A 25,623-nucleotide genomic window follows, 5' to 3' on the forward strand; every position below is an offset into this window, starting at 1 on the left:
CAATTGAAAATACCATGGTTTGGGTCAGGCGCACCTTAATCTTCAAGGTTACATCTTTGCTTTTTAACACTTTAAAGAGACCTTTTGCAGCAGATTTGCCCAATGCAATATGTTGTTTGATTTCTTGATTGCTGCTTCCACAGGCACTGACTGTGGATTCAAGTAAAATGAAATCCTTGACAACTTCAGTATTTCCTCCCTTTCTCATGATGTTGCTTATTGGTCCAGTTGTGAAGATTTCTGTTTTTGTTGAGATGTAATCCATACTGGAGGCAGTAGTCTTTGATCTTCATCAGTAGGTGTTTTAAGTCCTCTTCACTTTCAGCAAGCAAGGTCGTGTCATCTGCATAACACAGGTTGTTAATGAGTCTTCCTCCAATCCTGATGCTCTGTTCATATAGTCCAGCTTCTTGGATTATTTGCTCAGCATACAGATCGAATAAGCATGATGAAAGGATACAAACCTGATGATCACCTTTCCTGACTTTAAACCACGCCATATCCTCTTGTTCTGTTCAAACAACTGCATCTTCACCTAGAAGTCTGAATTCAGGGTGCAAGCTCCAAGGGAAGTCTTTCTTTCTCTGTCAGCTCTGGGGGAAGGTCCCTGTCATCAATCTTCCCTTGATCAAGGAGGTTCTCAGCGCTGGGGCTCTGGGTCCAAAGGACGCACTCCCTCCCAGCTCTTGTTTCTTGGTGGTATGAGGTCCCCATGTCTCTCTACTCCCTTTTCTCTTTTATATCTCAAAAGAGATTGATTTAAGACACAACCTCATCTTATAGATTGAGTTCTACCTCATTAACATAACTGCCGCTAATCCCACCTCACTAACATTGTAGAGGTAGGATTTGCAACGCACAGGAAAATCACACCAGATGACAGAATGGTGGACAATCACACAATACCCAAAATTGTGTGATTTTTTTGCGGGCGAGAACACAGTTCAATCCATAACACCGGAGTAAACAGATATTGTAGACACACACAGAAAAGAATTGCTGTTTACTCCTTACCACATCAGAATAGCATTTATTAGTGAGAATAAACTCAGAATATCATTTTAGCAAACATTACAATAAAACTGTATTTAGAAAATAAGGGCCTAGGTATAGTTTTGAACAGGGATAGAAAAGAGAGAAAAGTAATCATCTTTAGTGGAAAGTCAATAGATAATGACTAAACTAGACTAAGAAGAATAGAAAAACTGAGAAGAAGAGAAGGAAATTGTTAAGAAGTAACAATACAAGCAAGCATGTTACTTGCAGATAGGGAAGTGAATCTGGAAAGAATAGAGAAAAATGCTAGCAGTGGTTGCCTTTAGGGAAAGAGAAATGGAACGAGGAGCAGAATCAAGGATGGATATTTTAATTAACATTTTGGATCTAAATATTCAGAATTATGGTTGATATACCCATACAACATATAGTCTGCATTTATGCCCATACAACATATAATCTGCATTTATACCCATATGTACTTTAATTAGGATACCACTCATAAGCTGTCAAGTTCGGACTGTGGAGAATCAGCAAAGTGCAGGCACTCAGAATTTTAATAGGCCATGCGCTCATTCTAGCAAAGACAATCCCACACTTTCTGCCAAATAATATCACTCCCCTTCTCAGCTACTTATCTATAAGGTTAGAAAATCCTCATCCACCACCATACACAATTTTATTCTCATGTGCATTTTAATAATTTTAGCCCAGATAATACAAGAGAACATAGGAGCCAGTGTTGTTGAAAATAAGTTTTAGCAGCATAATGAGATCCTCATTTTCTTAATGAAATAGGTAAAAGGGAACTTTTTGAGTTTTTAGGAATAAGAAGCCATAATATAAGACCTACTTTAATTAAAATCACTTAATATTATAAAGCCCATAGTCCATTACATTTCAATAAAATGGTGTACCATAACAAACTTTTAATTACATCCACTTATGCATTTAGTTCAATTGCTAGATCAGGGACGCTCATCAGTTGCTCACCGTGTGGGAATTCTGAGGTGAATGATGTAATGTCCTGAGTCTGCTCATCTAGTATGTATGAGATCCTGGAATCCTCAGAAATTTTTATTTAATTCCCTTATCTATACTTTAGCCAGAATGTCCTTAAATTAAGATCACTAGATTGGTCTCGTGAATTCCACAAACCATTTTTAATGTAGTGCCGTTGATTAGAGAGAGGGTAAGGAGAAAACAGCTCCGCATTCATGAAAAGAATGTTTTCCAAAGTTTTCTAAATATATCTGACTTGGAACTAGAATTCATTTTCCTCTGGAAATAATACCCGAATGGGGGCGGCTAACGTTATAAGACAAGAATGTGTTTGGTGTTCTTGGAAACCTATCACTTATTTATTTTCTCCTGGAAATATTCATATGTGTATGTTTGCACAGGCAAATGTACTCGAATTTCATTTTGTGTGTTAAAAAATAATAGTTCACTCATTTGGAGCAGTTAGAAGTATTTCTTTACTTCTTTACTAAGGCACAGAGTCATAACAGTACTGAGAATACAGACATGTGCCCAGAGTTTTCACGGTAGCTTACATTTAGCATAAAATCCGATATTTGACGGCATATTATTTTTCTCCATCCCCACCAACATTTTGCATGAATGGCATTCTGCACAGCCTAGAATTTGGGGGAGGAAATACACAAATTCAGTATCATTGCTATGAACAATTTGCTTCAAGGTCAAACACCCAAAAACAAACAAAAAAGAACTTTTCAATGTAAATTTGTTAAAATTAAGAGCTTTGGGAGAATAAGCCTTTTGTAAACATTATTTTGAAACAAATACACCATTTTGAACTAGGCTAACCCAACCAGGCTTGGACTTGTGATTGCAAATACCTGACTGCCTCATTTCAAAAGGAAAGGACTCGTTTGTTAACGCCCTTTTAAAAAATGTCAGAGAACAATTTCCTCTCCCAAGTCGGTTGAGCACAGCCTCTATGATCGTACCTAAATTATTAATTTGGCTAATCAGTGCATTCCCTCCACAGATATCGTAAAGGGAGATTGGCCTCACTCCCTGTTCGAAATTTCACACAATGTTAATTAGTGCATTTTTATTTGTAACGTGAAAACAATCTTAAACCCCAGTCAATGCCCTGTTGTCTTATATAAAATGTACTAAAAATATGTATATACTACACGATGTCAACTATTTAGAATGAAGATTGGTGTACTTCATTACCATTTGCAGACGGGAACTTGGTCTCTAGTTCTCCTATATATACAATTTGGACTTTATAACCGAACAAACCACTCAAACCCCCGCCCCCTCCAACCCCATTACAAATCATTATTTTAAGGTTGGTAATTTTTTTTTTTTTTTTTTTTAATAAGGGCACCTGTCTCAAATCCTTTCAGGGGTTTTTAGTTTGTTTCTTGGGAGAAGTGTTCTAGTTGTTTCTTTTTTTAACCAAAGCTGCTTTTCTAAATTGCTTTCCAAGCAGACCTTGGAATATTAGCAGTCAAACTCTGGCTCGGGCCTTGTTGCAATCTGAATATTAACAGTTGTAGTTTTACAGCCACTCCATTTTGAGTAACGCACTGCACCTCCCACAATTCAGCCATCACTGTTTCCCTTCCTCAGCTGGCCCTGGCCCTTCGAACGTGTGTGTGGTGTCACCGTGAATGTGCTCGGAGCAGAGTTATATGGCATCATTTGGAGAGACATTGCGTTAATAACCAGAGTTCAAGGGCAAAGGATATAAACGGAGCAAATTACAAGTCTGAACAGATATATAGCTTTTGCTAAAAGGGACATGGGCTGCTACTTTATTTACTGGGCACTGGTGCACTTGCAGAAGGTGCAGAGAAGCAAGAAGGCATTTTTAAACGAGCAAATCGCAGGTTAAGAAAACAGCACAAATTTTCAGACTAGAAAGAAAGCTAGTGCACGGATCAAAGAGGCTGAGTGTCTTAACGAGAGAATCTGATTTGTGGCAAAGGACCTGAAATTTCTGGAATAATTTCACAGATGATAATATCATTTTATAAGTCACAACGGAAGGAAAGCAGAAGCTTGCTGGAAACCAAAATTCAATAGGTTATTTCAAAGTGCAGCCTGGCCCAGTTTGGTCCTGGATTTCAGGCCATGCTGATTGTAACCATTTTAACCAGCAGTTGCCAGCCCGGTTTAAAATTTAACACTATGAAAGAAACATCTGTAGGAATGTTCTATTTGTATTTTTCATGCATTGACTTCTGAGCTTTCTCAATAATAAAAGAGAAGCCAAATATTCAAAACAGAGAAAGCAAAATAGATAAGTAAAAACGGAACAAAAGGACAACCTCATTAGTAATCAAAGAGAATAAACATTAATGAAATTATTTCTACCTCCTACATTAGCAAACATTCTTAGTAGTATTCTCAATAACCCTGAGCAGACGTAAAATATGTAATGCAATATTTTCTTATTGGAAAGATGGAATGCTGCAGCCCTTTTTCTTCCTAAGTTTGGAAACTCTTGTAAAAACTATCAAATTGTCCATAAAGTATGTGTATTCTATTTTTAAAATGCTTATTTGAAATAAATATTTTAAAGCGTAGAAAATTTGCCTAACATGTTCTTTATTGTGTTATTTACTCTCCTGAAAACTTAGAAGCCACCTAAATATCTAACATTAGGGAAATGGTTAAGCAGATTATAATACACACCTTCAATGAAATATTATGTACTTATTGAAATTAACCAATAGAGCTTTTCTCTAATAATATTAAAAATGCTTTTCCCATGATACAAATAAGTATTTAAGCATACATAAAAACGATTCTAGAAAGACACGTGCTTTAATTTATTTTCTGAGTCCATTTTTTGAGCACATTGCTTGTTTTAGCGTGATCGGATTTCGAGGTTTCTTTTGGAAATTTCTTTTTTCTAAACTTACTGTTCTGCCACTACACTGCAGTCATTAAAATGTTATACTTTTTAAAAAATGCAGAGAGTGAAGGTCTTTCCCCCCCTCCTCATGTTTCAACCGTAGTTGGATAAACTATACCTTTGTGACATGTTTCAATCTCACTGGCTGTTGTTTTAAGCAAGGCTTTCATTTCCTTAGTGGTGGTAGCCGGGAGGACAGAGGAGGTGGTGGGGTGTTCCACAGCACTATTAGACAGGATAACGTTTTCGAATAATGTTTTCCTTATATGAAAAAAAATAAATAAATCTGCTTTCTCTAAACTGCTTGCTCTCAGAGGTACATGACTCAGTGCAGAGGCAGAGCTGACGTTCCTTGACGTGAAATGTTTTAGGGACATTGAGCAGCGCAGCTTGCATGGGAGGTAAAGCTTGCAGTGGATGGACTTGTCCTCCAGTAGCCCAAGAAGGACCCGGATGACACAATAGTTCTTTCCAGCCCTGTTTCTACGTTGGTTCACCGCGTATTTTCTCCTGCTACCCTCTGTCTGCTTCCATCCCAACTCTAAAGCTAATGAGTTCTAAAAAGGCCACCTCTTAAATCGAGTCGCCTAAAACCATGCCTTGTCAACTTTTTTCCAAGGATAAACAGAACATACCCAAATTGCTTATGACTCTTAGGCATGTAAAAGCTAGAGAAGTCAGAAGAAAAGTCACACACGTGAATGTGCAAAATATATGTCTAGAACACACCCTTCTCTTTAATGTTACTGTTTTTGAAAAAATTGCATCGGCATCTAACATCCAATTGTATTTTTACCGTGCACTGAAGCGCGTTGGCTCCCCTCCACACATTCTTTTTGACCTGTTTTTTTTTTTTTTTTTTTTTAATGGCTTTAACATTGCCTGAGATAAGCGAATGCAACTGTTAGGCCCGAATTGATATGGTTTCTCAGATACTGATATGCAGTCATATAAATGACAGGGAGCTATATAAAAACTGTGCGCAATTTGAGAATGGGAGGCTTGTGGCTTGTTGTGACTGCAAAATGCTTTTTCAAACCTCCGTCCTAAATTATGCGGGGTTCTTTGCCCTCCACCTCCCCGTAGTGCGCTTTCCTTTCTCCCACAGAGACATAATAGAAACTAATCTTCAGGATCTAAATATTCCAAGCGCGGTCCTTCTGTGCCGGCACCTTGCTCTCCAGGCTCAGGGCCCGGCGGCGCGGAGCGCTGTCGGGTTTACATTCGCGGGAACCCTGCTGCTGGGACCCGGGGCCGGCGGACAGGCCATCCATCATGCGCCCTCCTCCCGCCGCGCGCCGCCGCCACCGCGGCCAATGGGGCGGCAGGTGGGGCGGCACCTGCGGGACAGCCCGCCGCTTTCCTCCGCCCGCCTCGCGGTGCCTCGCCTGCCGGCAGTGCCCTTACGGGCCACTGCGCTCTCCAAGGCCAGAAGGGAACAGGTACGCTCCGGCGACAGGGACGGTGTGCGCGCTGAGCTCGCGGCTGGCACCGGGGGAGGGAAGACACATTTTGGCTCAGTGCACTTGCCTGCTTTGCATGGCTGTGCCATCCATGTGCGGACACTCGGGCCCTCCCCGGGTTTAGTGTCTAAAAAGTGAAAGAATCACGATGCTTACCTTTGGAAGAGAAGAGCAACTGAGATACACTTTAGTGATAGACCTTCCTTGCCTAGGGTCTGACTTTTTTTTTTTTTTGATAGTGAGAGCCCATGATAAGAGTTTGCAAAACAAAGTCTGTATTCAACACAGCCAACGCATACGCCAAGATTCAAGTGAATGATATTAACTAAACGCTGATAATTAAATATAACCTCCACACGATGCAAAAAAAAGAAAAAGCAACCCCAAACAAAAAACTAACCTAGATCTCAAGAACCGTTAAAAAAAAAAAAAAAAAAAAACAGATTATAACAATTTAAAAAAAGGTGGGACTGCCAACCACGAGGACACCTTCCTTTTCCAAATAGGCAAACTCTTTTTAATGGCGCTAACTTGCCTCTCTGGAGGCTGAATGTTGGTGCTGAGTTTCTTGGCTGTTCTGTGGAGGCAGCAACGATAAGGACTGCTCACAAGCTATGGATTTTATAACTGGGCCAGATAACTCCCTCTAGTTTAAACAGTCCAGGACATCTACTTTATCATGTAATTTGAGAACAACGGAGGGCAAGCTGGATCTCCCCCCCCCCCCGCCCCCCGCCTGCCCTGAGGCCCCGTTCTATGTTTCCAGAGTGTGAGTGAGTAAAGGTCCATTTTGTCAGCGCAAGACCTTGGAAAACATGAGCCTTGCGCGTGCCTTCAAGGATTCTCAGGAAAGCACATTTAAAAATAAATAAAAAATAACAGGGACAAGCATCACCCCCCCACCCCCACTTCATCTTTTGCTTCTGAATCATAAATCATGAAGAAAAAAGTGGTGACTTCAGTTTTCCTGCCTTTAACAACTGAAACTGATAATGCTAAAAAGGAAGAGAAATAGCAGCTGAGTCACACTGTTGCAGGAGGCAGGGAGCCACTTGGGACCCGGAGGTTCGTTGTCTGTGAAGACCTCCCATTGCTAAGGAGGGTTTCTCCTCTAGGCTGATGGTTTTCAAGCCTGGCTTTTGGCGAGACTCACCTGGGGGGAAGGGGGGTTAAGAAAATACCAATGCTGAACTCAAGGTTGGAGCCCTGGTGGCGCAGCGGTTAAGCATTCAGCTGCTAACCAAAAGTTGAGCAGTTCAAATCCACAAGCCACTCCTTGGAAACCCTGTGGGGCATTTCTACTCTGTTCTATAGGGTCACTGTCAGTCAGAATCGACTCTACCTCAGTGGTTTAGATCAAGATTCAGGGCTCTGGACATAAATACTTTAAGGCCTCTCTAGTAATTGGAATGTGCAGCCCACCAGCTCTGGTATTACGATGTTCTGTTTCATAGAATACAAATTTTTTGCCCCCCAATTTGACCCTCCTCGCTCTCCTCCCATCCCTCCCCCTCCGCCCCACAAGGCACATACAAAGTCCAGACTGGGGAAACAAAGTCTCCTTTTTTTCTCATCCATAACTCACTCCTATTCATATTCTGGTCTGTTCTTCCTTAGTGCTCAAAGTTTATCACTCTTCCTTTTAACACTTGGATTGCAGTTTTCTTTTTACCATTGAGCCATTTGTGTTTATGTATATTATTAGTTAAAATAATAACTTTTGAGGATTGGGCATGCGGGCAACTGAAAGACTTGCTGAAAAATTTTGAAGTCAAGCGTCACGGATTTCATTGTGCCCCCCCCCCCCCATGTGTGTCAACTTGGTTAGGCCATGATTCCCAGCATTGTGTGGTTGACCTCCATTTTGTGATTGATATAATTTTCCTATATGTTGTAAATCCTATCTCTGCCTATGGTTAATGAGGCAAGATTGGATTATGTTGAAGAGGATTAGGGTGGGAGGTAACACCCTTGCTCAGGTCACATCCCCCATCCAATGTGCGGGGAGTTTTTCTGGGGTGTGGACTGTACCACTTTTTACCTTACAAGAGATAAAAGGAGAAGGAAGCAAGCAGAGAGGGAGACCTCATACTACCAAAAAGCAGTGCCGGGAGCAGAGCTCATCCTTTGGACTGAGGGTTCCTGCGTGGAGAAGCTCCTAGTCCAGGGGAAGACTGATGACAAGGGCCTTCCTCCAGAACCCGCAGAAAAAGCCTTCCTCTGGTGCTGACACCCTGAGTTTGGACTTCTAGCCTATTAGACTGTGAGAGAATAAACTCCTGTTTGTTAAAGCCATCTACTTGTAGTATTTCTGTTATAGCAGCACTAGATGACTAAGACATCAAGAATTTTTTTTTTCCTTTTTTATTGTACTTTAGATGAAGGTTTACAGAGCAAATTAGTTTCTCATGAAACAATACACATGTTGTTTTGTGACACTGGTTGCCAGCCCCACAACCTGTCAACACTCTCCCCTTCTCGACCTTGGGTTCCCTGTTACCAGCTTTCCTGTCCCCTCCTGCCTTCTCATCCTTGCCCCTGGGCTGGTGTGCCCATTTAGTCTCATTTTGTCAAGAATATTTTTCTCAGAGCTTGGAAGCCCAGAGTGAAGGAGTTGCCTGGGCGGCTGGTGTCCTTTGTTCATCAGCTTCAGGCCCACTGAATGCCTGCTATTGGCCCGCAGACCTCTGGCTCCGCATTTGGTATCAGCACAGTGTTCTTCCTGTTGACTAAAGTGGAATTGAAGTTTCTCTTTCCCTTGGTTTTTCTCACTCTCTGCAACCAGCAGTGCCGCGTTTCTGGATTATGTTGTACACTTTTCCTTGAGAGATAGATGATCTGTTCTTTGATTAGTCACCCTGACCTTTTACGCGTGTTGATCATTGATCTTGATCTGGGCTAGATAGAAAGCTCTTGACTCCGAAAGTTTCTCTGCTGCTGACACCATGGGGAAATTCAATTTCTGTGTCTGAGCAGCCCGGGCTGCTGGACTCCTCCTCAGTTAGGGTTCCTCTTGTTATTATTTTACTTTTATTAAGCAAGCTGGAGCCTCTGCTTCCCAGCTCCAGCTTTTAGTTACAGGAATCAATTTTTCAGTGTAACTGGCTATAATTGTCGGCTTGGATATTGAGCTTTCGTGGGGCTTAGACGTAGTGTGTTCCCTGGAAGGGTCTTCTCCATATCTCGCAGACAGATGGGTAATAATACCATATATTAATACCTCCACATTGGTTTATGTGTGTTAGACCACAGTGCAAGCATAATTATTTTTGCCCAGTAAGAGCTATTAGAGATCTATTTGGTAGGTTTTACGATCAATAGCTCCTGTGATATTTGTGTAGCAGCCACAGAATAATCAATTGAAGGTCATATAAAGTAAATTACTGTCCTCCTATAATGACTCTTTTTTCTAGATGAGAATTGGGTTTTATTATTTCATCAGGAGCCCCTCACCATCCACGCTTGGCCTGTTTGAGAAAGAGAGATATAAAAGTTTTGTGTGTGTTTTGAACATAGTATTAATATCCATTACTTAAATTTATGTTGTTGGATTATTGAATTAGTGGATTCACACTGGAATTCCTTCAAAAACCTTTCTTATGTACTCAGTGACACAGTTAATAACAGTCGAGCACAAATGGAAGCCTTTGCTGCATGGTGGAGTCAGTCAGTTTGCAAAAGTCAATCTTTGTAGCTGTCTCTTTAAAGCAAATTTAGAGTTGGTTAAATGTGTTCTATTGACAGTGTGACTGAGCTTCTCTCTTCAAACCCTTCTGGAGAGTGACTGGTGAACTAAGCAGGTTATGGGCCTGGGAATGCTGAATACTAATGCCGCGTCCACCGGTAGCTCAAGGTGAAACCAGGAAAGGGGTCTGCACAGGCTTTCCAGCCCACCCTATATACCTAACCTGGATTTCAGACTCGAGGCTCCAGCTGGAGCCATGGCTGTGCCTCTATAAAAGATTGCAATTTGCCAACCGGAGGCATGCAATCCCCCAACTGTCTTAAAGGGACCCATTTTCAAAGTCAAGCCTTTCTGTTTGTTGGTGCAATCAGTTGTGCACTGAAAAACTGCAGCCACAGTTGGATAACTGCAGGCACAACAGGCCACGAGAGGCCTCTTTGCTCCAAATTTTGTACCTGCAGCTAATTGCGCTTACAGAAAATGGGAGTGTGGTAGGAGCTTTTTTAAAAATTGGGGCCAGTAAAGTCTCCATGGACGAAATAGGCAAGTACAGACACGATTAGTCACTTAAAGACAGAGGGTAAATACAGACATCCTTTTCACACACTCATCTAGTCTGCAGAGCCTGGTCTGGGAGTCAGACAGCAGGTATGCAGGTCCCCTGATCATTGGGACATTGCCCAGGAATCTGGGACATTTTGCAAGCGTACAAGAGATAATCTGAAAAGTGCACTAGTGAAGATCCTGGTGAATATGAGGCTATAACTCTGGTGAAAAATGAACGGAGTGTTTTACAATATGCAGCAAAAGAGCATTTTTTTCTTTAAAGAATGGTGCTTATTGCTGTTAGTTCTCGTTTATTTTAGAGTTAATTAATGCAGAGGTTAAGATTGTGGTGCCTCTAGAATTTAATGGAAAGGTAAGTCAGTAGGCACTTGAAATTTATCTACAGATAAAATACACACACTTGTCAGCTGCCATTGAGTTGGCCCTGATGCCCTGACTTGTGGTGACCTCATACACAGTGGAATGACATTGCATTCCAGTCCTGCACCATCCCCATGATTGTTTGCAGATCAGATCATTGTGATCAATAAGGTTCTCATTGGCTGATATTTGGAAATAGATCACCAGGCCTTTTTTCCTTTTGTCTGGAAAGTACTCGGAAAACTGTTCAGCTTCATAACAACACACAACTCTCCACTGACAGATGGTGGCTGTGCACGAAGTGCATTGGCTGAGAATTGAACTTGGATCTCACACATGGAAAACAAGAATTCTACCACTGAGCCACCAATGCCTATATATGTGTGTGTGTGTGTGTATGTATGTATGTGTGTATATATATATATATATTTTTTCTGATAAGCTAGAAAATGGGCAATCTTGCCTCTTAAGATACGCAGACTTGTTGCCTGAGTTGCCCCCAATTCTTAATGGCTAAACGTCTGCCTAGAGGAGCTTGTGAAGCTATGTCCCACAGGTACCCCATCCCATCATCTATTTTGTACAATGTGGTGATGAACACATTGAGAGTGAAACCAAGAACTGTTTTCCACCTTTTGCAGATTGCCATAAATTAAGCACACATTCTGGAAATCAGAATGTGTCTTAAATATAAGGATGAAATTAAGACATTTCCAGATAAACACAAGTTGAGGGAGTTCGTAAAAACAAAACCAAAGCTACGAGAAATACTAAAGGGAGTTCTTTGGTTAGAAAATCAATAATATCAGGTATCAACCCAGGACTAGAACACTGGGCAGAGCAACCAGAAGTCAACCCAGACAGGGAAATCCAAAAAAACAAAGCAAGATTAAAAAAAAAAAAAAAGCCCAAAACAGGGTAACAACGATGTTATTATATAAAAGAAGACAACATTAGAATAATAAACAGGGACTAAGAAATGTAATCAAAGGGGCGGGGCCAAGATGGCGGACTAGGTGGACGCTACCACGGATCTCTCTTGCAACAAAGACTCGGAAAAACAAGTGAATCGATCACATACATAACAATCTACGAACTCTGAACAACAAACACAGACTTAGAGACGGAAAACGAACAAATACGGGCAGACAGCGACCGTTTTCAGAACTAGGAGACAGCGTACCAGGCAGGTGACCTTCGGAGCCCGATCTGGGGCAGAGCCCAGGGGGGCAGATGGCACAGACAAGGGGCCCAGCCCTACCCCCCCGAACCCATCCCGGGAGAGAGTCTAGCTGGTTGGCGTGGGCGGCGTAGCGGCTCAGCCGGAGGGAGAAGCACCCGGGAGGCAGTGACTGATCTTGGAGAGGGGAGAGCAGCATCCCAGCCGGGGAGCCGTCCTGCCGGGAGTTTGGCGGGAAGCAGGCGGGGTGCGAGTGGGGGGGGGGATCAGCTATATTTCCCTAAAGCGACCCCGGAGCAGGGCCCACACGTTCGTGTGGGGGGACACCAACCCAGTTCGCGCGTGTGGTTCGGTGCACCAGAGGGAGAAGTCCCGGGAGGAAGTGAAAGGTCTTGGAGCAGGGAGAGCAGCGTCCCAGCCGGGGAGCCGTCCCGCTGGGATTTTGGCGAAAGCGGGTGGGGCGTGAGCGCGGGGTCCAATTATATTCTCCTGAATAGACCCTGGGGGCGGGCCCACCCGTTCGTGTGGGAGACACCCATCCAGTTCGCGAGAGCGGTGTCGCACACCAGAGGGAGAAGTCCCCGAGAGGAAGTGACGGGTCTTGGAGCTGGGAGAGTAGCGTCCCAACCGGGGAGCCGTCCCGCCCGGATTTTGGTGGACGGGGGCGGAGCATGAACGTGGTGATCAGCTCTATATTCTGTGGTGCTACACTCCTAGCTCTCTGATCCCTCCCCCACCCTCCCCAGGCGGCTCCATTAACATCCGAATACCCGGAGCCAGAGGGAGAATTCAGATAGGGAGCTGACTGCATTTTTTTTAGCTGATTACCTGGAAAATCTAGTTTCCCAGTGATGGCTCGGAGACAGCAGTCCATATCAAACCACATAAAGAAACAGACCATGACAGCTTCTCCAACCACCCAAACAAAAGAATCAAAATCTTTCCCAAATGAAGATACAATCCTGGAATTATCAGATACAGAATATAAAAAAGTAATTTACAGAATGCTTAAAGATATCACAAATGAAATTAGGATAAATGCAGAAAAAGCCAAGGAACACACTGATAAAACTGTTGAAGAACTCAAAAAGATTATTCAAGAACATAGTGGAAAAATTAATAAGTTGCAAGAATCCATAGAGAGACAGCATGTAGAAATCCAAAAGATTAACAATAAAATTACAGAATTTGACAACACAATAGAAAGTCAGAGGAGCAGACTCGAGCAATTAGAGTGTAGAATGGGACTTCTGGAGGACCAGGAATCAACACCAACATAGCTGAAAAAAAATCAGATAAAAGAATTAAAAAAAATGAAGAAACCCTAAGAATCATGTGGGACTCTATCAAGAAGGATAACTTGTGAGTGATTGGAGTCCCAGAACAGGGAGGGGGGACAGAAAACACAGAGAAAATAGTTGAAGAACTCCTGACACAAAACTTCCCTGACATCATGAAAGACGAAAGGATATCTATCCAAGATGCTCATCGAACCCCATTTAAGATTGATCCAAAAAGAAAAACACCAAGACATATTATCATCAAACTTGCCAAAACCAAAGACAAACAGAAAATTTTAAAAGCCGCCAGGGAGAAAAGAAAGGTTTCCTTCAAGGGAGAATCAATAAGAATAAGTTCAGACTACTCAGCAGAAACCATGCAGGCAAGAAGGGAATGGGACGACGTATACAGAGCACTGAACGAGAAAAACTGCCAACCAAGGATCATATATCCAGCAAAACTCTCTCTGAAATATGAAGGAGAAATTAAGATATTTACAGATAAACACAAGTTTAGAGAATTTGCAAAAACTAAATCAAGACTGCAAGAAATGCTAAAGGAGATTGTTTGGCCTGATGACCAAAAATATCAGGTACCAGCACAATACAAGGTCACAAAACAGAACGTCCTGATATCAACGCAACTCAAATAGGGAAAGCACAAAAACAAACAAGTTAAGACTAATTCTAAAAAATAAATAAATAAACAAAATAATACACATAACAGGAAATCATGGAAATCAATAGATAAACGATCACAATAATCAAAAAGAGGGACTAAATATAGGAGGCATTGAACTGCCAGATGGAGAGTGATACAAGGCGATATAGAAGGATACAAGTTAGGTTTTTACTTAGAAAATAGGGGTAAATAATAAGGTAACCACAAAAAGGAATATCAATTCCATAACTCAAGAAAAAAGCCAAGAAAAACGTAACGACTCAACAAACACAAAGTTAAACATTATGAAAATGAGGATCTCACAAGCTACTAAGAAAAACGTCTCAGCACAAAAAAGCATGTGGAAAAATGAAATGGACAACAACACACATGAAAAGGCATCAAAATGACAGCACTAAAAACTTATTTATCTGTAATTACGCTGAATGTAAATGGACTAAATGCACCAATAAAGAAACAGAGAGTCACAGACTGGATAAAGAAACATGATCCATCTATATGCTGTCTACAAGAGACACACCTTAGACTTAGAGACACAAACAAAAACTCAAAGGATGGAAAAAAATATATCAAGCAAACAATAAGCAAAAAAGAAGAGGAGTAGCAATATTAATTTCTGACAAAATAGACTTTAGACTTAAATCCGCCACAAAGGATAAAGAAGGACACTACATAATGATAAAAGGGACAATTGATCAGGAAGACATAACCATATTAAATATTTATGCACCCAATGACAGGGCTGCAAGATACATAAATCAAATTTTAACAGAATTGAAAAGTGAGATAGACACCTCCACATTTATAGTAGGAGACTTCAACACACCACTTTCGGAGAAGGACAGGACATCCAGTAAGAAGCTCAATAGAGACACGGAAGACCTACTTACAACAATCAACCAACTTGACCTCATTGACTTATACAGAACTCTCCACCCAACTGCTGCAAAATATACTCTTTTTTCTAGCGCACATGGAACATTCTCTAGAATAGACCACATATTAGGTCATAAAACAAATCTTTGCAGAATCCAAAACATCGAAATATTACAAAGCATCTTCTCAGACCACAAGGCAATGAAGCTAGAAATCAATAACAGAAAAACTAGGGAAAAGAAATCAAATACTTGGAAAATGAACAATACCCTCCTGAAAAGAGACTGGGTTATAGAAGACATCAAGGAGGGAATAAGGAAATTCTTAGAAAGCAACGAGAATGAAAATATTTCCTATCAAAACCTCTGGGACACAGCAAAAGCAGTGCTCAGAGGCCAATTTATATTGATAAATGCACACATACAAAAAGAAGAAAGAGCCCAAATCAGAGAACTGTCCCTACAACTTGAACAAATAGAAAGTGGGCAACAAAAGAATCCATCAGGCACCAGAAGAAAACAAATAATAAAAATTAGAGCTGAACTAAATGAATTAGAGAACAGAAAAACAATTGAAAGAATTAACAAAGCCAAAAGCTGGTTCTCTGAAAAAATTAACAAAATTGATAAACCATTGGCTAGACTGACTAAAGAAAAACAGGAAAGGAAACAAATAACCCGAATAAGAAACGAGAAGGACCACATCACAACAGAGCCAAATGAAATTAAAAGAATCATTTCAGATTACTACGTAAAATTGTACTCTAACAAATTTGAAAACCTAGAAGAAATGGATAAATTCTTGGAACAATACTACCTACCTAAACTAACACATTCAGAAGTAGAACAACTAAATAGACCCATAACAAAAAAAGAGATTGAAACGGTAATCAAAAAACTTCCAACAAAAAAAAGTCCTGGCCCGGATGGCTTCACTGCAGAGTTCTACCAAACCTTCAGAGAAGACTTAACACCATTACTATTGAAGGTATTTCAAAGCATACAAAAAGACGGAATACTACCCAACTCATTCTATGAAGCCACCATCTCCCTGATACCCAAACCAGGTAAAGACATTAAAAAAAAAAAAGAAAATTTTAGACCTATATCCCTCATGAACATAGATGCAAAAATCCTCAACAAGATTCTAGCCAATAGAATCCAACAACACATCAAAAAAATAATTCACCCTGATCAAGTGCGATTTATACCAGGTATGCAAGGCTGGTTTAATATCAGAGAAACCATTAATGTAATCCATCACATAAATAAAACAAAAGATAAAAACCACATGATCTTATCAATAGATGCAGAAAAGGCATTTGACAAAGTTCAACACCCATTTATGATAAAAACTCTTACCAAAATAGGAATTGAAGGAAAATTCCTCAACATAATAAAGGGCATCTATGCAAAGCCAACAGCCAATATCACTCTAAATGGGGAGAACCTGAAAGCATTTCCCTTGAGAACGGGAACCAGACAAGGATGCCCTTTATCACCACTCTTATTCAACATCGTACTTTTTTTTTTTTTATTCAACATCGTACTTGAAGTCCTAGCCAGGGCAATTAGGCTAGACAAAGAAATAAAGGGTATCCAGATTGGTAAGGAGGAATTAAAGCTATCACTATTTGCAGATGACATGATCGTATACATGGAAAACCCTAAGGAATCCTCCAAGAAACTACTGAAACTAATAGAAGAGTTTGGAAGAGTCTCAGGTTATAAAATAAACATACAAAAACCACTTGGATTCCTCTACATCAACAAAAAGAACACCGAAGAGGAAATAACCAAAGCAATACCATTCACGGTAGCCCCCAAGAAGATAAAATACTTAGGAATAAATCTTACCAAGGATGTAAAAGACCTATACAAAGAAAACTATAAAACTCTGCTACAAGAAATTCAAAAGGACATACTTAAGTGGAAAAACATACCCTGCTCATGGATAGGAAGACTTAACATAGTAAAAATGTCTATTCTACCAAAAGCCATCTATACATATAACGCACTTCCAATCCAAATACCAATGTCATATTTTAAGGGGATAGAGAAACAAATCACTAATTTCATATGGAAGGGAAAGAAGCCCCGGCTAAGCAAAGCATTACTGAAAAAGAAGAAGAAAGTGGGAGGCCTCACTCTACCTGATTTCAGAACCTATTATACAGCTACAGTAGTCAAAACAGCCTGGTACTGGTACAACAACAGGCACATAGACCAATGGAACAGAATTGAGAACCCAGATATAAATCCATCCATGTATGAGCAGCTGATATTTGACAAAGGACCAGTGTCAGTTAATTGGGGAAATGATAGTCTTTTTAACAAATGGTGCTGGCATAACTGGATATCCATTTGCAAAAGAATGAAACAGGACCCATACCTCACACCATGCACAAAAACTAACTCCAAGTGGATCAAAGACCTAAACATAAAGACTAAAACGATAAAGATCATGGAAGAAAAAATAGGATCAACCCTAGGAGCCCTAATACAGGGCATAAACAGAATACAAAACATTACCAAAAATGACGAAGAGAAACCAGATAACTGGGAGCTCCTAAAAATCAAACACCTATGCTCATCTAAAGACTTCACCAAAAGAGTAAAAAGACCACCTACAGACTGGGAAAGAATATTCAGCTATGACCTCTCAGACCAGCACCTGCTCTCTGAAATCTACATGATTCTGTCAAAACTCAACCACAAAAAGACAACCCAATCAAGAAGTGGGCAAAGGATATGAACACACATTTCACTAAAGAAGATATTCAGGCAGCCAACAGATACATGAGAAAATGCTCCCGATCATTAGCCATTAGAGAAATGCAAATTAAAACTACGATGAGATTCCGTCTCACACCAACTAGACTGGCATTAATCCAAAAAACACAAAATAATAAATGTTGGAGAGGCTGCGGAGAGATTGGAACTCTCATACACTGCTGGTGGGATTGTAAAATGATACAACCACTTTGGAAATCCATCTGGCATTATCTTAAACAGTTAGAACTACCATACAACCCAGAAATCCCACTCCTCGGAATATACCCTAGAGATACAAGAGCCTTCACACAAACAGATATATGCACACCCATGTTTATTGCAGCTCTGTTTACAATAGCAAAAAGCTGGAAGCAACCAAGATGTCCGTCAACGGATGAATGGGTAAATAAATTGTGGTATATTCACACAATGGAATACTACGCATCGATAAAGAACAGTGACCAATCTATGAAACATTTCATAACATGGAGGAATCTGGAAGGCATTATGCTGAATGAAATGAGTCAGTTGCAAAAGGACAAATATTGTATAAGACCACTATTATAAGATCTTGAGAAATAGAAAAAACGGAGAAGAACACATACTTTTGTGGTTATAAAGGGGGGAGGGAGGGAGGGAGGAAGAGGGCTTTTTATTGATCAATCTGTAGATAAGAACTGCTTTGGGTGAAGGGAAAGACAACACTCAATACAAGGAAGGTCAGCCTAATTGGACTGGACTAAAAGCAAAGAGGTTTCCGGGATAAAATGAAAGCTTCAAAGGTCAGCGGAGCAGGTGCTGGGGTCTGGGGAACTTGGTTTGAGGGGACTTCTAAGTCAATGGGCAAAATAATTCTATTATGAAAACATTCTGCATCCCACGTTGAATTGTGGCCCCTGGAGTCCTAAATGCCAACAAGCGGCCATCTAAGATACATCAATTGGTCTCAACCCACCTGGAGCAAAGTCAAAGGAAGAACACCAAGGTCACACGACAACTAAGAACCCAAGAGACAGAAAGGGCCACATGAACCAGAGACCTACATTATCCTGAGACCAGAAGAACTAGTTGGTGCCCGTTCACAATCGATGTCTGCCCTGTCAGGGAGCACAACAGACAACTCCTGAGGGAGCAGGAGACCAATGGGATACAGACCCCAAATTCTCATGAAAAGACTATACCTAATCGTATGACTGCAACTAGAGGAATCCCAGAGACAATGCTCCCCAGAACTTCTGATGGCACAGGACAGGAACCATCCCCGAAGACAAATCATCAGGCATGAAAAGGACTGGTCAGTGGGGGGGAAGAGAGATGCTGATGAAGAGTGAGCTAATTAAATCAGGTGGACACTGCAGAGTGTGTTGGCAACTCTTGACTGGAGGGGGGATGGGAAGATAGAGAGAGAGGGAAGATGGCAAAATTGGCACGAAACGAGAGACTGAAAGGGCTGACTCAATAGGGGGAGAGCAAGTGGGAGAAGGGAGTAAGATGTATGTAAACATACATGTGACAGACTGATTGGAATGGTAAATGTTCACTTGAAGCTTAATAAAAATTAATTAAAAAAAAAAAGAAATGTAATCGTACACCTTCCATATGGAGAGGAAGATACGGTAATACAAAGAAATAAAAGTTAGTTTTAAATTTAGAAAAATAGGGGTAAATAATAAGGTAATCACAAAGGAGGCAACCTATCCTACTCATCAAAATAAAATATAAGAAAAAAATAGAGACGCAGAAGAAACAAAGTCAACAACAACAAATATGAGGAAAGGACAATATATAAAGAAAATCTACTCAGCACATAAAATGAAGTGGGAAAAAGAAATTGTCAACAACACACAAAAAAAGGCATCAAAATGATAGCACTAAATTCATACCTATCCATAATTACCTAGGATGTAAATGGATTAATGCACCAATAAAGAGACAGAGAGGGGCAGAATGGATTAAAAAACAAGATCCGTCTATATGCTGCCTACAAGAGACATACCTTAGAGACATAAACTAAAACTCAAAGGATGGAAAAAAATATATCAAGCAAACAACAATCAAAAAAGAGCAGGAGTCACAATATTAATCTCTGACAAAATAGACTTTAAAGTTAAATCCATCCGAAAGGATAAGGAAGGACACTATATAATGATTAAAGGGACAATACACCAAGAAGATATAACCATATTAAATATTTATGCACCCAATGACAGGGCTGCAAGATACATAAAACAAACACATCAGCATTGAAAAGTGAGATAGACAGCTCCACAGTAATAGTAGCAGACTTCAACACACCACTTTCAGTGAAGGACAGGACTTCCAGAAAGAAGCTCAGTAAAGACACGGGAGATCTAAATGCCACAACCAACTTGACCTCGTAGACATATACAGAACACTCCACCCAACAGCAACCAAGTATACTTTCTTTTCTAGTGCGGATGGAACATTCTCTAGAATAAACCACATATTAGGTCATAAAGCAAGCCTTAGCAGAATCCAAAACATTGAAATATTATAAAGGATCTTCTCTGACCATAAGGCCATAAAAGTGGAAATCAATAACAGAAAAAGCAGGGAAAAGAAATCAAACACTTGGAAACTGAACAATACCCTGCTCAAAAAGGACTGGATTATAGAAGACATTAAGGATGGAATAAAGAAATTCATAGACTCCAATGAGAATGAAAACACTTCCTATCAGAGCCTTTGGGACACAGCAAAAGCGGTGCTCAGAAACCAATTTATATCATTAAATGAACACATACAAAAAGAAGAAAGTGCCAAAATCAAAGAATTACCCCTACAACTTGAATAAATAGAAAGAGAGCAACAAAAGAAACCCTCAGGCACCAGGAGAAAACAAATAATAAAAATTAGAGCTGAACTAAATGAAATAGAAAACAGAAAAACAATTGACAGAATTAACAAGACCAAAAGTTAGTTTTTTGAAAAAAATCAACAAAATTGATAAACCGCTGGCCAAACTGACAAAAGAAAAACAGAAGAGGAAGCAAATAACCCGAATAAGAAATGAGAGGGGCAATATTACAACAGACCCAACTGAAATTAAAAGAATCATGTCAGATTACTATGAAAAATTGTACTCTAACAAATTTAAAAACCTAGAAGAAATGGGTGAATTCCTAGAAACACACTACCTACCTAAACTAACAAAAACAGAAGTAGAACAACTAAATAGACCGATAACAAAAGAAGAGATTGAAAAGGTAATCAAAAAACTCCCCACAAAAAAAAAGCCCTCGTCCTGACGGCTTCACTGCAGAGTTCTACCAAGCTTTCAGAGAAGAGTTAACACCACTACTACTAAAGGTATTTCAGAGCATAGAAAAGGACGGAATACTACCAAGCTCATTCTATGAAGCCAGCATACCCCTGATACCAAAACCAGGTAAAGACACCACAAGAAAAGAAAATTATAGACCTATATCCCTCATGAACATAGATGCAAAAATCCTCAACAAAATTCTAGCCAATAGAATTCAACAACATATCAAAAAATAATTCACCATGACCAAGTGGGATTCATACCAGGTATGCAGGGATGGTTCAACATTAGAACAACAATTAATGTAACCCACCACACAAATAAAACAAAAGATAAGAATCACATGATTTTATCAATTGATACAAAAAAGGCATTTGACAAAGTTCAACACCAATTCATGATAAAAACTCTCAGCAAAATAGGAATAGAAAGGAAAATTACTCAACATAATAAAGGCATTTATACGAAGCCAACAACCAACATCAACCTAAATGGAGAGAGCCCGAAAGCATTCCCATTGAGATCAGGTGGAGAGAGCCTGAAAGCATTTCCATTGAGATCGGGAACCAGAGAAGGATACCCTTTATCACCACTCTTATTCAACATTGTGCTGGAAGTCCTAGCCAGAGCCATTAGGCTAGATAAAGAAATACAGGGCATCCAGACTGGCAAGGAAGAAGTAAAAGTATCTCTATTTGCAGATAACATGATCTTATACACAGAAAACCCTAAGGAATCCTCCAGAAAACTACTAAAACTAATAGAAGAGTTCAGCAGAGTATTGGGATACAAGATAAACATACAAAAACCAGTTGGATTCCTCTATACCAACAAAAACATCGAAGAGGAAATCACCAAATCAATGCCATTTACAGTAGCCCTCGAGAAGATAAATACTTAGGAATAAATCTTACCAGAGATGTAAAAGATTTATACAAAGAAAACTACAGTACACTTCTGCAACAAACCAAAAGAGACTTACATAAGTGGAAAAACATACCTTGCTCATGGATAGGAAGACTTAGCGTTATAAAAATGTTTATTCTACCAAGAGCAATCTATACATTTAATGCAATTCCTATCCAAATCCCAGCAACTTTCTTTAATGAGATGGAGAAATAAATCACAAACTTCATACGGAAGGGAAGGAGGCCCTGGATAAATAAGGCATTAAGGAAAAAGAAGAACAAAGTGGGAGGCCTTACTTTACCTGATTTTAGAACCTATTATACTGCCACAGTAGTCAAAACAGCCTGGTACTGGTACAACAACAGATACATAGACCAATGGAACAGAATTGAGAATCCAGACATAAACCCATCCACGTATGAGCAGTAAATATTTGACAAAGGCCCCAAAACAGTTAAATGGGGAAAAGACAGTCTTTTTAACAAATGGTGCTGGCGTAATTGGATATCCATCTGCAAAAAAAATGAAACAAGACCCATACCTCACTACATGCACAAAAATGAGCTCAAAATGGATCAAAGACCTAAATATAAAATCTAAAACGATAAAGATCATGGAAGAAAATATAGGGACAACGTTAGGAGCCCTAATACATGGCATAAACAATATACAAAACATTGTTAAGAATGCAGAAGAAAAACTAGACAACTGGGAGCTCCTAAAAATCAAACACCTATTCTCATCCAAAGAGTTCACCAAAAGAGTAAAAAGATTACCTACAGACTGGGAAAAAGTTTTTAGCTATGACATTTCTGATCAGCGTCTGATCTCTAAAATCTACATGATACTGCAAAAACTCAACTACAAAAAGACAACCCTATTAAAAATGGGCAAAAGATATGGACAGACACTTCACTAAAGAAGACATTCAGGTAGCTAACAGACACATGAGAAAATGCTCATGATCATTAGCCATTAGAGAAATGCAAATCAAAACTACAACAAGATTTCATCTCACTGCAACAAAGCTGGCATTAATCCAAAAAACACAAAATAATAAATGCTGGAGAGCCTGTGGAGAGATTGGAACACTTATACACTGCTGGTGGGAATGTTAAATGGTACAGCCACTTTGGAAATCTATTTGGTGCTTCTTTAAAAAGCTAGAAATAGAACTACCATACAATCCAACCATCCCACTCCTCGGAATATATCCTAGAGAAATAAGAGCCTTTACACGAACAGATATATGCCAACCCATGTTTATTGCAGCACCACTGTTTACAGTAGCAAAAAGATGGAAGCAACCAAGGTGCCCATCAACGGATGAATGGATAAATAAATTATGGTATATTCACACAATGGAATACTACGCATCGATAAAGAACAGTGAGGAATCTGTGAAACATTTCATAACATGGAGGAACCTGGAAGACATTATGGTGAGTGAAATTAGTCACAAAAGGACAAATATTGTATAAGACCACTATTATAAGAACTTGAGAAATAGTTTAAACTGAGAAGAAAGTTACGAGAGGAGGGAGGGTGGGAGGGTGAGAGAGGGGTATTCACTAATTAGTTGGTAGATAAGAACTACTTTGGGTGGAGGGAAAGACAACACACAATACAGGGGAGGTCAGCACAACTGGACTAAACCAAAAGCAAAGAAGTTTCCTGAATAAAGTGAATGCTTCAAAGGCCAGTGTAGCAGGGGTAGGGTTTTGGGGACCATGGCTTCAGGGGACATCTAAATCAATTGGCATAATAAAATCTATTAAGAAAACATTCTGCATCCCACTTTGAAAAGTGGAATCTGGGGTCTTAAACGCTAGCAAGCAGCCATCTAAGATCCATCAATTGATGTCAACCCACCTGGATCAAAGGAGAATGAAGAATCCCAAGGACATAAGGTAATTACGAGCCCAAGACACAGAAAGGGCCACATGAACCAGAGACTACATCATCCTGAGACTGGAAGAACTAGATGGTCCCTGGCTATAACTGATGACTGCCTTGAAAGGGAACACAACAGAGAACCCGCGAGGGAGCAGGAAAGCAGTGGGATGCAGGCCCCAAATTGTCATAAAAAGACCAGACTTAATGGTCTGACTGAGACTGGAGGGATCCTGGTGGTCATGGCCCCCAGACCTTCTGTTGGCCCAGGACGGGAAACATTCCTGAAGCCAACTCTTCAGACATAGATTGAACTGGACAATGGGTTGGAGAGGGATGTTGGTGAGGAGTGAGCTTCTTGGATCAGGTGGACACTTGAGACTATGTTGGCATCTCCTACCTGGAGGGGAGATGAGAGGGTGGTGGGGGTTAGAAGCTGGCGAAATGGACACGAAAAGAGAGAGTGGAGGGAGAGAGCGGGCTGTCTCATTAGGGGAAAGTTATTGAGAGTATGTAGCAAAGTGTATATAAGTTTTTATGTGAGAGACTGACTTGATTTGGAAACTTTCACTTAAAGCACAATAAAAATTATAAAAAAAAAAAATGTGTGTCAACTTGTCTAGGTCATGATTCCCAGTATTGTGTGGTTGTACTCCACTTCATTCTATTTGTAAATCCTAACCTCTATGTGTTTTTTGTATGATGTTAATGAGGCAGGGTTAGAGGCAGTTATGTTAATGAGGCAGGACACAATCTAACAGATTAGGTTGTGTCTTGAGTCAATCTCTTGAGATATGAATGAGAGAATTGAGCAGAGAGAGAGGGACTTTATACCACCAAGAAAGAAGAGCTAGTAGAAGAGCTTGTCCTTTGGATTCGGAGTTCCTGTGCTGAGCAACTCCTAGGCCCAAGGAAGATTGATGACCAGGACCTTCCCCTAGAGCTGACTGAGGGAGAAAGTCTTCGCCTGGAGCTGGCACCCTGAATTCGGATTTCTAGTCTCCTAGATGTAAGAGAAAAAAATCTCTGTTTGTTAAAGGCATTCACTTGTGGTATTTCTGATATACCAGCACTAGATAAATAAGACAGAGAGTAATGTAAAGTTATGTCATTTACAAAAAGTAAAAAAAAAACAAAAAACAAGATACTGTGGCACAGGACCAGGCAACGTTTCATTCTGTTATATGTAAGGTCACCATGAGTTGGAGCCTACTTGATGGCAACTAACAGCAACAACATTTCTAGAATAAGACTATTAAATGCCAAGAATCACCCCTTTCAGTCTACCTACAGCTTCCAAATCAGCATGTGGGCTGCAAATCATGTTTTGAAACTTGAATACTCACAAGTTTACTTAAAAAAGAGACTTAATGTAATACAATATAAATGTAAAAATCAATGCAGCATTGAAAGTATTATGGTACTAATAATAGGTTTTTTTTTTTTTTTTTTTTTCTTCTAGGCCTGGGAATCTAGTCTCCCAGGGAAAATGCCTTCAAGAGATCACAGTGCCACTGGAAGTATAAATTAACCCCAAGAAGCTTGTTAAGGGCTATACAATCAGCACCAAAGTAGGAACATTTGAGATTGAAGAGCTACCTCTTCAAATTTCCCCATCTTTTTTTTTTTTTTCCCATGACACGTTGACTAGCGCAAATGGTTAAGCCCTCAACTACTAGCCAAAAGATTAGTAGATAGAGCCACCCAGAGGTGCCTCAAAAGACAGGCCTGGCAAACTGCTTCCAAAAGGTTACTGCATTGAAACCTCAAT

This window comes from Loxodonta africana, chromosome 13, assembly GCF_030014295.1.
Source record: "Loxodonta africana isolate mLoxAfr1 chromosome 13, mLoxAfr1.hap2, whole genome shotgun sequence".
Taxonomy (NCBI): Eukaryota; Metazoa; Chordata; class Mammalia; order Proboscidea; family Elephantidae; genus Loxodonta; species Loxodonta africana.